Source organism: Ranitomeya imitator, chromosome 6, assembly GCF_032444005.1.
Source record: "Ranitomeya imitator isolate aRanImi1 chromosome 6, aRanImi1.pri, whole genome shotgun sequence".
Lineage (NCBI taxonomy): Eukaryota > Metazoa > Chordata > Amphibia > Anura > Dendrobatidae > Ranitomeya > Ranitomeya imitator.
In genome coordinates this window covers 522455782-522468627 of record NC_091287.1, presented here as the reverse complement: position 1 = coordinate 522468627, position 12846 = coordinate 522455782, and positions in this window count along the sequence as shown.

Sequence of the window (12846 nt, the reverse complement as noted above, 5' to 3'; positions counted from 1 at the left end):
TTGGGAAACTGCTATTAGTTTTTCTCAGATGAGAAAAAAATGTAGATAGTAAAAACTAGAATGACAACAGGCACAGTAGAGTCTTATCCGGATTACAGAGGGATTTGCTCACCTGGGAGGGTCGTGTGACATTAGCTTGTATGAAAAACGTCTGCAGCAGATCCACCAAATAATAAGGTACAAACTTGGAGGTGAAGCCCAGACCCTTAGATCATCATGAACAAAACAGACATTTATAGAACATTTCATAACTTTCACAAATTATTATGAAAACATTTACAGCACATCCTGCATGGTATTACTGTACCCAATGTATTAGATATTTTAGGAGTTGGTCCATTTTTGTACCAACTCCACCAAAATGGACTCAGACTCCACGACTCTGGTTCCACAGCCCTGCCGCGTCTGACCTCTTATTGTATATTTGATCCTTGGCAACGTGAGAAAAGTGAATGACACACTGATGACAATCATATCCAGCAGACTGATGAAAATAGGGCCGTTTTATTGCGGTATGAACAAAAAAATTATGTGCCAATCCGGTCTAAGGCGGAATAACTAAAAATCAGACTAGAGCATACTGCAATTTATTTTAGGTGTGGACCATTGATACTTGCAGAAACAGGCAAGTTGTAAGAGCGGCTTCTGAGAACGACACAGACTTTCTAGTTGAACAAGTTGTAAATTGATAAGAGGCACTTTTAGAGCAGTTTTTGGGGTATCTCGATTGCCGCAGAAATTCCCATCCAATCAAACTGTGCCTTAGCCTCTTTCACATATCCCTGTCTCTGGTACGTGTGGTGACAGTTTTCACACATACCAGAGACACGGATGAATGGGTCTGTGCATGTGAATGGGTCTGTGCACGTCAGTGTATTTCCACGGACCGTGTGTCCATGTGCCCCACACGTAGACATGTCCGTATTTTACCATCAGCACGGGCGGTAAAACATCCTGCACACATGCTCACGGAGAACACAAAGTGATGTCACCGTGTGACACGCATCGGCACCGGGGAAGAAGCGTTACAGTAAGCGCTGCTCCCCGGCGGCAGGTGCTGAAGACGGCTCTCACCATTCTCCCTTTCTCTGCCAGCGAACGGCGTGAGCAGAAGAGAATGATGAGAGTTATATTAAAGTCAGAACGATGACAGCAGGTGGAGGCTTTTGGGACTCTTATTCCCATCATCCGCCGCTAATAACAGTGACAGCAGGAGCGGATGATCGGGGTATTCCTCAGCCGTTGCCTGCGATCTAACGAAATAAATGAATAAAAAACCCGGTGTGGGTTCCCCCCCCTATTTTCTTTCACCAACCATGTAAAAGTGAGAGCTGGGGGATGCAACCCTCAGCTGTCATCTTCAGCAAGGTTGGCTATCAAGAATAGAGGGGGCCCCCACGCTGTTTTTTTAAATTATTTAAATAAATAATTTAAAAAGCGATGCGGGTCCCCCCCATTTTTGACAACCAGCCATGCTAAAGTTCACAGCTGGGGGGTGGTATTTTCAGGCTGGTAAGGGGCCATTGATATTGGTACCCCCCCCCCCAGCCTAAAAACAGCAGCCCGCAGCTACCCAGAAAAGGCGCATCTATTATTTATTGTGCCAATTCTGGCGCTTTAACCGGCTCTTACCACTTGATGTCACCATAGTATCGTCAGGTGACATCAAGCCCACGGCTTAGCAATAGAGTGGTGTCTATGATGTCATGACTAATCATATAGTTACATGGTAAATAAAGACACAGCCAGAATAATGTCTTTTAATTAAAAAAATGACACTGACTCCTTTAATAATCTCAATTAAACCATACTTACGACCTCGCCTAATTCCACCGATGCCCTCGATCTCCTGTAATCAAAGTAAAATAAAACTAAAAAACAATATACCATACCTGTCCTTCATTCTGTCCCACACCATAATCCATGTCTGGGGCTAAATAGTTTTCAATCTGGACGGTGCCAAGACGCGACCGTCCAGGCTGAAAACCGCAGCCTCAGTGACTATCGCTGACATCATTACTGGCATTTTCCTATGGTCCAGAGGTCAACGCAGTTCAGCCAGGTCTCGATGATGTCACTGCTACTCAATGATGCTGTGCTCTCAGCAGCTCATTCACCAGTGGTTCTCAGCCTGGACAGTCGCATCTTGGCACCGTTCAGGTTGAAAACTATTTAGCCCCCAGACATGGATTTCGGCGTGGGACAGAACGACAGGTATGGTACATTGTTGCTTTTTTATTTTACTTTTATTACATGAGATCGAGGGTGTCGGGGATTAGGTGAGGTTGTAAGTATGGTTTAATAGAGATTAATAAAGGAGTCAGTGACATTTTTTCAATTAAAGGACTTTATTCTGGCTGTGTCTTTATTTACATATACAGTAACTATAGGATTAGTAATGGGGAGGTGTCTTATAAACACCTCTCCATTACTAAGCCATGGGCTTGATGTCACCTGACAACACACAGGTGTCATCAACCTCACAAATATGAACCCCACTTGCCACTGCTAAAGGGCAAGTGGGAAGAGCCGGACAAAGCGCCAATTTTTAGGCTGGGGCCTATATCAATGGCCCCTTACCAGCCTGAGAATACCAGCCTCCAGCTGTGAGCTTTAGCAAGGCTGGTTTACAAAAATGGGGGGGACCCCACTCCGTTTTTAAAATTATTTTTTCAAATAATTAAAAAAAACAGCGTGGGGACCTTTCTATTATCTGCTCGTGCCGATCGCCGGCAGTACAGGGGAGAATGATGAGAGCCATCTTCAGCACCTGCCACCGGGGAACAGCGCTTACTGTAGCACTTCTTCCCTGGCGGCTGTCCGTGTGGTACTGATGCGGTACACGGTTGCCACACGTATGCCGCAAGTATTACACACACGGACACGGATATCTCCGGTACTGTTTTTTCCGGTACTGGAAATAAACAGACGTGTGAAACCGGCCTTAGATGCTATCAGCTCACAGCCTGGTGGCCATTACTTTTTATTGATTCCAACCTCCCTTGGCTACATTACATAAAGCTCTGTTCAACACTAGGAGACAAAAACTCAAGCTCAACTTTGACTGAATTCACAACTTATGATAACGAGGAGATCTAAACTATTGCACATCATACTCAGGAGGAGTTCAGGGGACTGTCATCATTGCCCACCTGTACACTCTCTATATATGGTTAGGAGGATAGGCCTTGAAATATCTTCCAGGATACAGTAATTTTCCCTTAAACAATATTATCTCTACAACAATCATCCAAGAATTAATGAGGAATGTGCCATATGAAACAAGAGATGGACAAATCGCTTCTATGAAAAACAAACTTTCATGAATTCTCTGAACTTGGCAAATTCAAATAATTTGCAATTCCGATGAAAATGCCCAGTACCATTTTATACATTGCAGAAGAATATATCAGCCAAAGGAGTCTCACATGACCTCACAGTCTTTTCCATAATGAATTGCAGCTATCGCATCACATGACATAACCCTGCCAATCAGGAGGGAATATTCTAGCCTGTATAAAAGCCAAAGCAGGAAATGCAGCAGCCAGGCGTATTATACATGTCTTTTCAGGGCAAGTGGGAGTTTGAAATTTGTGGTGAATCGTTTTGCAGGAAATTGAATTTTGTGGAGATCATCTCTAGTAAAGAACATAGTGAAGACTCTAGACTGTAATGGTCACTTCAACATTGCAGATGCTAGCAGGAACGGTGATTCAAAAAAGTTGAGACACTATGAAAATGTAAAGGATACAAGAAGGCAACGATCTGGGAATCTCTTATCACCATATTTTATTCACATCGGAAAATAGTAAACAGATCAGAAGATAAACGCTGGACACTTTCCCACTTCAATTAAAAAAATGTATTTACAGTAATTTAGAAATTGATAGCAGCAACACATCTCCAAAAAGTTAGGACAGCATTAGCAAAAAGGTTGAAAAAGTAAATTTTCAACTTGGTCACATGACTGTGTATTAAAAAAATGTGAGAGGCAAAGTCTCTCAGAAGCAAAGATGGTCAGAGACTCGCCAGTCTGTGAACAACTGTGTCTAAAAATTGTGGCGCAATTTCAGCAAAATATTTCTCAGCGTAAAATTGCAAAAACCTTGAATATCCCACAAACTTTATGGGAATTGGAGTTGTATAATAAAATAATGTTCTTCTTAAAAGGCTATTCTCAAATTTTTTCATAGGAAAGAGTATAATTTATTGCTGCCCATTGGAGTCCCCAACGATGCCCAGAACAGGGCTCTAGATCCCAAGGACCTGGCCTTGCAGAGCCCCCTCTTGAATCTCAGCTCCATGCGTTGTCTATTTGACTGATGGAAATAGCTGAGTGCTGTACTCGACTTTCTCTGTCAGTCCCATAGACAGTGAATGGAGTGGAAGTAGAGAATGTGAATCTCCACTCGAGGAGGACTAGAGCCCGTTCCCATAGATATGGAAAAATAAGTTTCGCCTTTGCTCCGTTTGTAATTTGGTAAACATTTGCCAATCTTACCGATGGCTTTAATCCGGATTTATCAACTCCGTTTTGTTCCATTGGAGATACTGTCAACTCTTCAACCCCTATGGCCATTATGAAGGGGCACATTTTGTAAATTCTAAGACGTCGAGAAAAACTTAACGGCTCTACAGTGTACTGTCTTCAGTTTTACACCCAATTGTGTAATATTTTTTACATTCCAACAGCAATCTGTTTGAGAAATCTATAAGCAATGTATCACGGAAGCGAAATAAGGCAATAATAAGGTTGGAGGAGCCATTTCATTGCATTTTCGGCATATGTTTAGAAAAGTGAATGCACCTGTCACAAATTAAGTCATTTGCCAATTACGCTCCTTATTACTGAGTGAGTGGTTGATGTAAGAGAGCCAGCCAAGCACCGCAACATCTGGTAATCTGCGATCTGCTCATCTCACATCTTTATCTCCAGCAGTGGTTTCACCTCGGAGGTTCTTCTTTTTTTTTTTATTTCTGCCAATTGTATGAAAATTTCTATTTTGAAATGAAATGCTTTGGGTACTAGGGAAATGATGGCAATAAATGAAGGAGACACCATCGGGGGCATTGTATTCACTCTTAGGGCAGGTGCAGGCGGCCATATTATGGGACCGAGTGCAATCCGACAAAACATCAGAGCGAACTCAGACCAATGGACAGCCCCAGGAAAAAACTGCTGCATGCCCAAGTGTGATCTGATATTTGGCTCACACTCTGCAAAGCAAGTCAGTGAGTGCATGGAAAACATCGGACATCTGAATGCAGTCTGATTTCCATGGACTGACACAAAAGGGAAGATAAAAAAATGCTTTTCTCCATCTTCTCCTCGTCTGAGAGAATCGTAACAGTCTGATCATAATCGTCCCAATTCTCTCAGATGAGGGAATCTATGGCCGTCTGCACAAGCCCTTTTTTGCATGCATTTTTGTCTGAAATTTTATGTAACTCTTTTTTTTCCTCTATTTTTTAACAATCTCTGAGGCTGATTCATCAGCAAATTAATGTAAAACTGGTCATTATCCAGGAAAAGAAAGATCTAGGAAAAACTGACCCCTTAATTTATTATGCAGTTGGCTATATAATTTGATGCATAGAGGCTGTAGAAACCACATAGTCCAACAATCACAAAAGCCTACTGTAAAAATGCTTTTTAAGTAAAATAAATAAAATAATATATCTTCTAGTAACCAATAATAACCAGCAATAACCAGTAAAGGCTAAGCATACAGCTGGGGGCTGATATTAATGGGCTGGGAAGCTCCTTGGTCATTGTCCCCTTCCCAGCGAAATAAGACCAGTCCGCAGCTGTCTGCTTTCCCTTGGCTGGTTATTAAAAATAGGAGGAAACCTCACACCATTTTTTTTATTTTTTTTATTTATTAGCAAAAACCAAGTACGGAAAACTACACGTGTCCCCTTCCTGATTCCCTATTATTTTGCATGACATATTTCTATCTATCTATTCTATGTGTATATTGTGTATTCTATATGTATTTTTTATCTATTCTATTCTGACTGCTTGGGCTGTGAATTTACTGTACTTGGCTGACAAAATGCTGGATTTCCTTTAAGATGTTGGGTTACAAATCGGACGGCACACACATTTTTTTCTTCGTACCTATTGACTGTCATTGGAGAGTGCGATCCGATGACACGCAGTCAATCGCAGCATTCTTTGATTTTTTTCTCAGTCTGATCCGACCTGAGAAAAACGCCACAGATGAGCACTGACTCATTTAATAATATTGGGAAGAGTGCAATGCAATATTTTCCACATTTCACTAGTCCGATTTATACGCTGGTGTGAATGAGCCCTTAGAGATATAAGGCTACCTTCCCATGATGAGCTTTTGGTGAGTTTTGATGTTGAAGATTTTCTGTAGCATGTCTGCACCTATTTTGTAAAATAGGTTACCGTATATACTCGAGTATAAGCTGAGATTTTCAGCCCAAATTTTTGGGCTGAAAGTGCCCCTCTCGGCTTATACTCGAGTCAATGTGGGTGGCAGGGTCGGCGGGTGAGGGGGTGAGGGCGCTGAGGCATACTTACCTAGTCCCAGCGATCCTCGCGCTGTCCCTGCCGTCCCACGGGCTTCTGTGCTGCAGCTTCTTCCCCTCTTCAGCGGTCACGTGGGACCGCTCATTAGAGATATGAATAAGCGGCTCCACCTCCCATAGGGGCGGAGCCGCCTATTCATTCCTCTAATCAGCGGTGCCGGTGACCGCTGACAGGAAGAGCTGCGGCACCGAAGACCAGGCAGAGGGACAGCGCGAGGATCGCCAGGACTAGGTAAGTATAGCATATTCACCTGTCCTCGTTCCAGCCGCCGGGCGCCGGTCCATCTTCCCGGCCGGCGCCTCCATCTTCCCGGCGTCTGCGCTCTGACTGTTCAGGCAGAGGGCGCGATGACGTATACAGTGTGCGCGGCGCCCTCTGCCTGATCAGTCAGAGCAGAGACGCCGGGAAGATGGAGGTGCCGGAACGAGACGCCGGGAGCTGCAATCAAGGGAGGTGAGTATGTGGTTTTTTTTTTTATTGCAGCAGCGGCGGCAGAGATTTCTATGGGGCACAATGAACGGTGCAGAGCACCGTATATGGCACAGCAATGGGGCACAATGAACGGTGCAAAGCACCGTATATGGCACAGCAATGGGGCACAGTGAACGGTGCAGAGCACCGTATATGGCACAGCAATGGGGCACAATGAACGGTGCAAAGCACCGTATATGGCACAGCAATGGGGCACAATGAACGGTGCAGAGCACCGTATATGGCACAGCAATGGGGCACAATGAACGGTGCAGAGCACCGTATATGGGCACAGATATGGGGCACAATGAACGGTGCAGAGCACCGTATATGGCACAGCAATGGGGCACAATGAACGGAGCAGAGCACCGTATATGGGCACAGATATGGGGCACAATGAACGGTGCAGAGCACTGTATATGGCACAGCAATGGGGCACAATGAACGGTGCAGAGCACCGTATATGGCACAGCTATGGGGCACAATGAACGGTGCAGAGCACTATATGGGGCACAGCTATGGGGAAATAATGAACGGTGCAGAGCACTATATGGGGCAGATATGGGGCAATATGAACGGTGCAGAGCACTATATGGCAGAGCTATGGGGAAATATGAACGGTGCAGAGCACTATATGGCAGAACTATGGGGCAATATGAACGGTGCAGAGCACTATATAGCACAGCTATGGGGAAATAATGATCTATTTTTATTTTTGAAATTCACCGGTAAATGCTGCATTTCCACCCTAGGCTTATACTCGAGTCAATAAGTTTTCCCAGTTTTTTGTGGCAAAATTAGGGGGGTCGGCTTATACTCGGGTCGGCTTATACTCGAGTATATACGGTACTTGCATTTTTATCATTGCATTTTTAAATGCACTTGGTGCAGAAAATCTGCAACATCAAAAACTCGCCCAAAGCTCATGGTGGGAACGTAGTTTAAAATGCTGCGAAAATATGCAGCGTCAAAACCTCATCTTGGTCACACAGCCTAGGAGGAATTTCAGGTGTTGATCATGGAATCACACAGGTACTGCATTGCTTTTATACCAAGCTCCGGAGCTCTGTTATATTATCTCTGAAAATTATCTTCCACCTTCATGGTTCATCTATGAAAATTTTAATTTTAGAGTTTACTGGTCTTTTATCTGTATCCTGTGTCGTCAATCATCATGAGTAGCAGCTGGTCTCCTCCGTGTGAACCAACCATAAATCTTAAGACTCAAGATGGAAATTAGATCCCTAGGTTCATCAAAATCACTGCACAGAATATTTTATTTGTGGCTTCCTGATCCGACAGCGTAATATACTCCAGATTAGTTTCAGATAATATCTCACTTCATTAAAGTTTACCTTCGGTTCTCATTAGACGGTGACATCGGGCAGAACTTACTCGTTACGGTAAGTGATATATAGCTGATTACCTTGTGTGGTACTTTCTGGAGATATAAACTCCTGTTGGTTCCTAAAACCTATTAAGGGGGACACCTACACATTGCGCCTACAGGAGCTGTTCTGACTTCCCAATCCACATGCATAGACATTGAAAGCATGAAGTTGGTCATCAGCTCCTGCTCTTCTGGGAAGGCTTGCTACAACATTTGTAGAGGTGTCTGTGGAATTTTTGCCCCTTTACCCAGAAGAACATTTATGAGTTGTTGGATGTGAGGGACAGATTTACAATCTCTGTTGTAGTTCATCCCAAAGATGGGGTTGAGGTACGGGTTATGTGTGGACATTCACGTTCTTCAACATCAAACTCCCTGAAATGTGCCTTTATAGACCTTGATTTTTGGGCACCGGGGCATTCATACTTCCCTAAACTGTTCCCAAAATTGTCCAAAATGTCATGTACTGAAGCATTAAGATATCCTATCATTAACTAAGGGACCCCTGAAAAACACCCCTGTATTATCCCGCCTCACTCAGATTTTAACGCAGGTACAATGCAGTCAGGTGGTAATATTCTCCTCGCATTCACCAAACCCAGACTCATCCATCAGGCACCATATAGAGAAGTGTGATCCGTTACTGCACAGAACACGTTTCCTTTATAGTCCAGTTGTGGTGGCTTTACACCACTCCGCCCGACGCTCGGCATTGTGCTTGGTGATGTAAGGTTGCATGCAGCTGTTCGGCCATGAAGCTCCCGGCAGCGCAGTGTTTGTGCCAATGTTAATACCAGCAGAGGTCCAGTCCAATTCCTTACACTTCTCAAACTGGTCATGGGTCAATGGGTCTGTACGAAATTAAGAAAGTGTGCTGCAATACTTTTCTCCATATAGGAAACCCTGCATCAAATTTATGAAGACGTGTGCTTCTTCAATTAATTTGCCACATCTTTTAATGCCATGGACCACTGTCACAAATGTACGCCAGTCAGGGGCTATTGAATTTTATGTTGTAATCATAAATTATGAAGACTTTGTTGGGTGTGCTTGGCCATGCCTCATCAACCACCGTACACAGAAAGTTGATCAATGATCGTTGTAGCTTGGTCCTGATGAAGAGCTTTGGAAAACTTGAAACGCGTTGACACAATAAACCGCATTCATGCTTCACCTTTGTGTGTGATTGTACCTCGGGCAACGCAGATTTTGAACCAGTTATTACATCGTATCCCATCGGTGGTCCTTCAGCAGCCCTTACATGCTTCTATAGGAATTGTGACTTTCACAACCCTAGCAGGTGAGTGTACCTATAATAGTGTTTTTTACACCACTTTATTACCAGTTAAGACCTTAGTTGCTCTTTTTCGCTCTCCAGTTTTAAGTTTTGCTTCATGGCTCAAAGTAAGAAATTACAATCGGAGAACTCGTCTCCACGACGCCCATGTAGCTGATTGGGAAAGATGCGAAGGGTTGACAAAATTAGTCAGTTTATATATAGGTGTAATATATGTAAAACGTTACAAACTTTGAAAATTCTTCTGCGATCCACATCCAGCAGAATTATGAATGAATCTCTGATCTATAAAACATGACAGACTGGGATCAGTTAGCCTAAATGTTACTAAGAATGGATCAGAACCTATAAGCCCTTAAAACACTCACAATTGACTAGAGGGAAATCCTAAATGTAACACTACACCAAAACACCACTCAGTCCTGAAATCACTACAATATTGATCATTAAAAAGAAAAAAAATCTTTATTAATCTCATGATTGCTCTAAATTATCACAAATAGCAATAAAATTATTAAATACAATAAGAGGTAGAAAAAAGAAAAAACAGCGACCAAAGAAGGAAAGCCCCCCATGTAAGGACAACATCACTTAATAGATTACAGAGCGTTTTATCATATCTTGTTGCTAATGCATCTTAGATAATATCATGCCATATATATCAAGCAATATATCATTCCGGTAAAAGCTCGCATAGTGATTACATTTACTAGTAATATGGAGTATAAAACTCTAATTAGATATACAATACCAAATAGGCTACCAAAGTGGCTGGGATATCTGTACGATGCTGAGCAGCAGTCTTCAGCTCATATCTATGCATGCTAAAACTATGTAAAGCAGTCAATACAAGAGAATGGATCTGGATAAGTTGGAAACTTGGGCTGAGAGGTGGCAGATGCGGTTTAACAATGATAAATGTAAAGTTATACACATGGGAAGAAGGAATCAATATCACCATTACACACTGAACGGGAAACCACTGGGTAAAACTGACAATAGAGAAGGACTTAGGGAACCTAGTTAATGATAAACTTACCTGGAGCAGCCAGTGCCAGGCAGCAGCTGCCAAGGCAAACAGGATCATGGGGTGCATTAAAAGAGGTCTGGATACACATGATGAGAGCATTATACTGCCTCTGTACAAATCCCTAGTTAGACCGCACATGGAGTACTGTGTACAGTTTTGGGCACCGGTGCTCAGGAAGGATATAATGGAACTAGAGCGAGTATAAAGGAGGGCAACAAAATTAATAAAGGGATGGGGGAACTACAATACCCAGAGAGATTGGTAAAATTAGGATTATTTAGTCTAGAAAAAAGACGACTGAGGGGTGATCTAATAACCATGTATAAGTATATAAGGGGACAATACAAATACCTCTCCGAGGATCTGTTTATACCAAGGAAGGTGACGGGCACAAGGGGGCATTCTCTGCGTCTGGAGGAGAGAAGGTTTTTCCACCAACATAGAAGAGGATTCTTTACTGTTAGGGCAGTGAGAATCTGGAAATCCTTTCCTGAGGAGGTGGTGATGGCAAACTCAGTTGAGGGGTTCAAGAGACGCTTGGATGTCTTCCTGGAGTGTAACAATATTGTATCTTACAGTTATTAGGTTCTTTAGAAGGACGTAGATCTGGGGATTTATTCTGACGGAATATAGGCTGAACTGGATGGACAAATGTCTTTTTTCAGCCTTGCTAACCAGGGCCGGCCCAAACATATAGGCGAACTAGGCGGCCGCCTAGGGCGCCGACCCAAAGGGGGCACCAGAGAAAAAATAGAAAAAATTATAAAAAATCTTTTCAAAAAGCAAAAAGTTTTAGGGATGGAAGAAAAGTGTACATAAATTTTTTTACCATAAATTTAAAAGAAAAACCGTTGAGCTTCAATTTACACACGGAAAGGAGGCGCTAAACTACGGACGTGAGTCGTTTGCATCGTCTGCTGACAGGTGTTTGATCCCGCGCATTTATTTTGCTCCTAAGTTTTTAAATGTTGGCAAAGCAAAGCAAACAACCAAAAATGCACACTTAGCACACACTACACTAAGGGGGCGCCCGAGAGAAAAAAATACGTATACTTAAAAGGTAGGTGTACCATATGGCCTATTTATATGTAGTTTGGACTTTAGGTACTAGGTACTAGTTGGCGAATATATTGATAGATGTCATCAGCAGTCGATGCGGCTAGTGGGAGGAGTCTGTTTTGATGCATTGGCATAGACTTCCTGGCTGAACTGCCAGTCAGGCCAGCTAAGGCAAGGGAGATAGATAGTATCTACGTTTTTTGCATATCGGCGCGCGTGATCATAATATTTTCGAGGTATGTCTCTACTGTTTGCATGCTTTATCATGTGAGCCATTGCTGTTATTTTGCATATTCATTAGATTCGTTGTTCCATGAGGTTTCATGAATGCAAATAGAAAATAGGAGGTTTTTAGTAAATTTTTGGCCTAGGTTCTAAAGTGTTAGGCGCTGCGAGGTAGGTATATTGTTTTGATTTTCAAAAATATTGGAAACATTGGAAATTGTTAAAGAAATTTGTGGTTTTTGTCTTAAAAGTAAAATCGTATTATATAATGTTCAGATAACAATTTTAATCGGCGCGTTAACTTTTAGGTAAATGCTGTGTGTTGTAACGAGTCATGGCTGATAAGAAGAAAAAACTTTCGGGGTTTCAGAACCGTAAAAGAAAAGCTGAGGAGGAGAAATCACTTTAAAAAATCAAAGGGTCATTTTTAAAATATCTAAGCAATAGAAATGAAGACGCAGAATTCCAAACGTTGGAACAACACGCTTCTGTTGCCTCTGAAATATCGAATGTGGAAATAGAATTTGTTTCTCATGCTTAAAATAGTGAACTACAACCATCAATATCTGGTGGTAGATCTGATCAAAGTACCAGTACTGACATGGAGGCTGGTACAACTATAGAAATACTACGCAAACACTTTTCGGATGATCCCGCTACGTGGACCGCAATCAATGATGACTTACGCCTACATGTAGTAAAACTTGGCCCCACACAAGTTAAAGATTTCGATTTTCCTTTGGACACTAATCGTAGAAAATTTTCTTGTGTTCACTATAAACGTCGTCTTGTCAATGGTGAAAGTCTTGAAC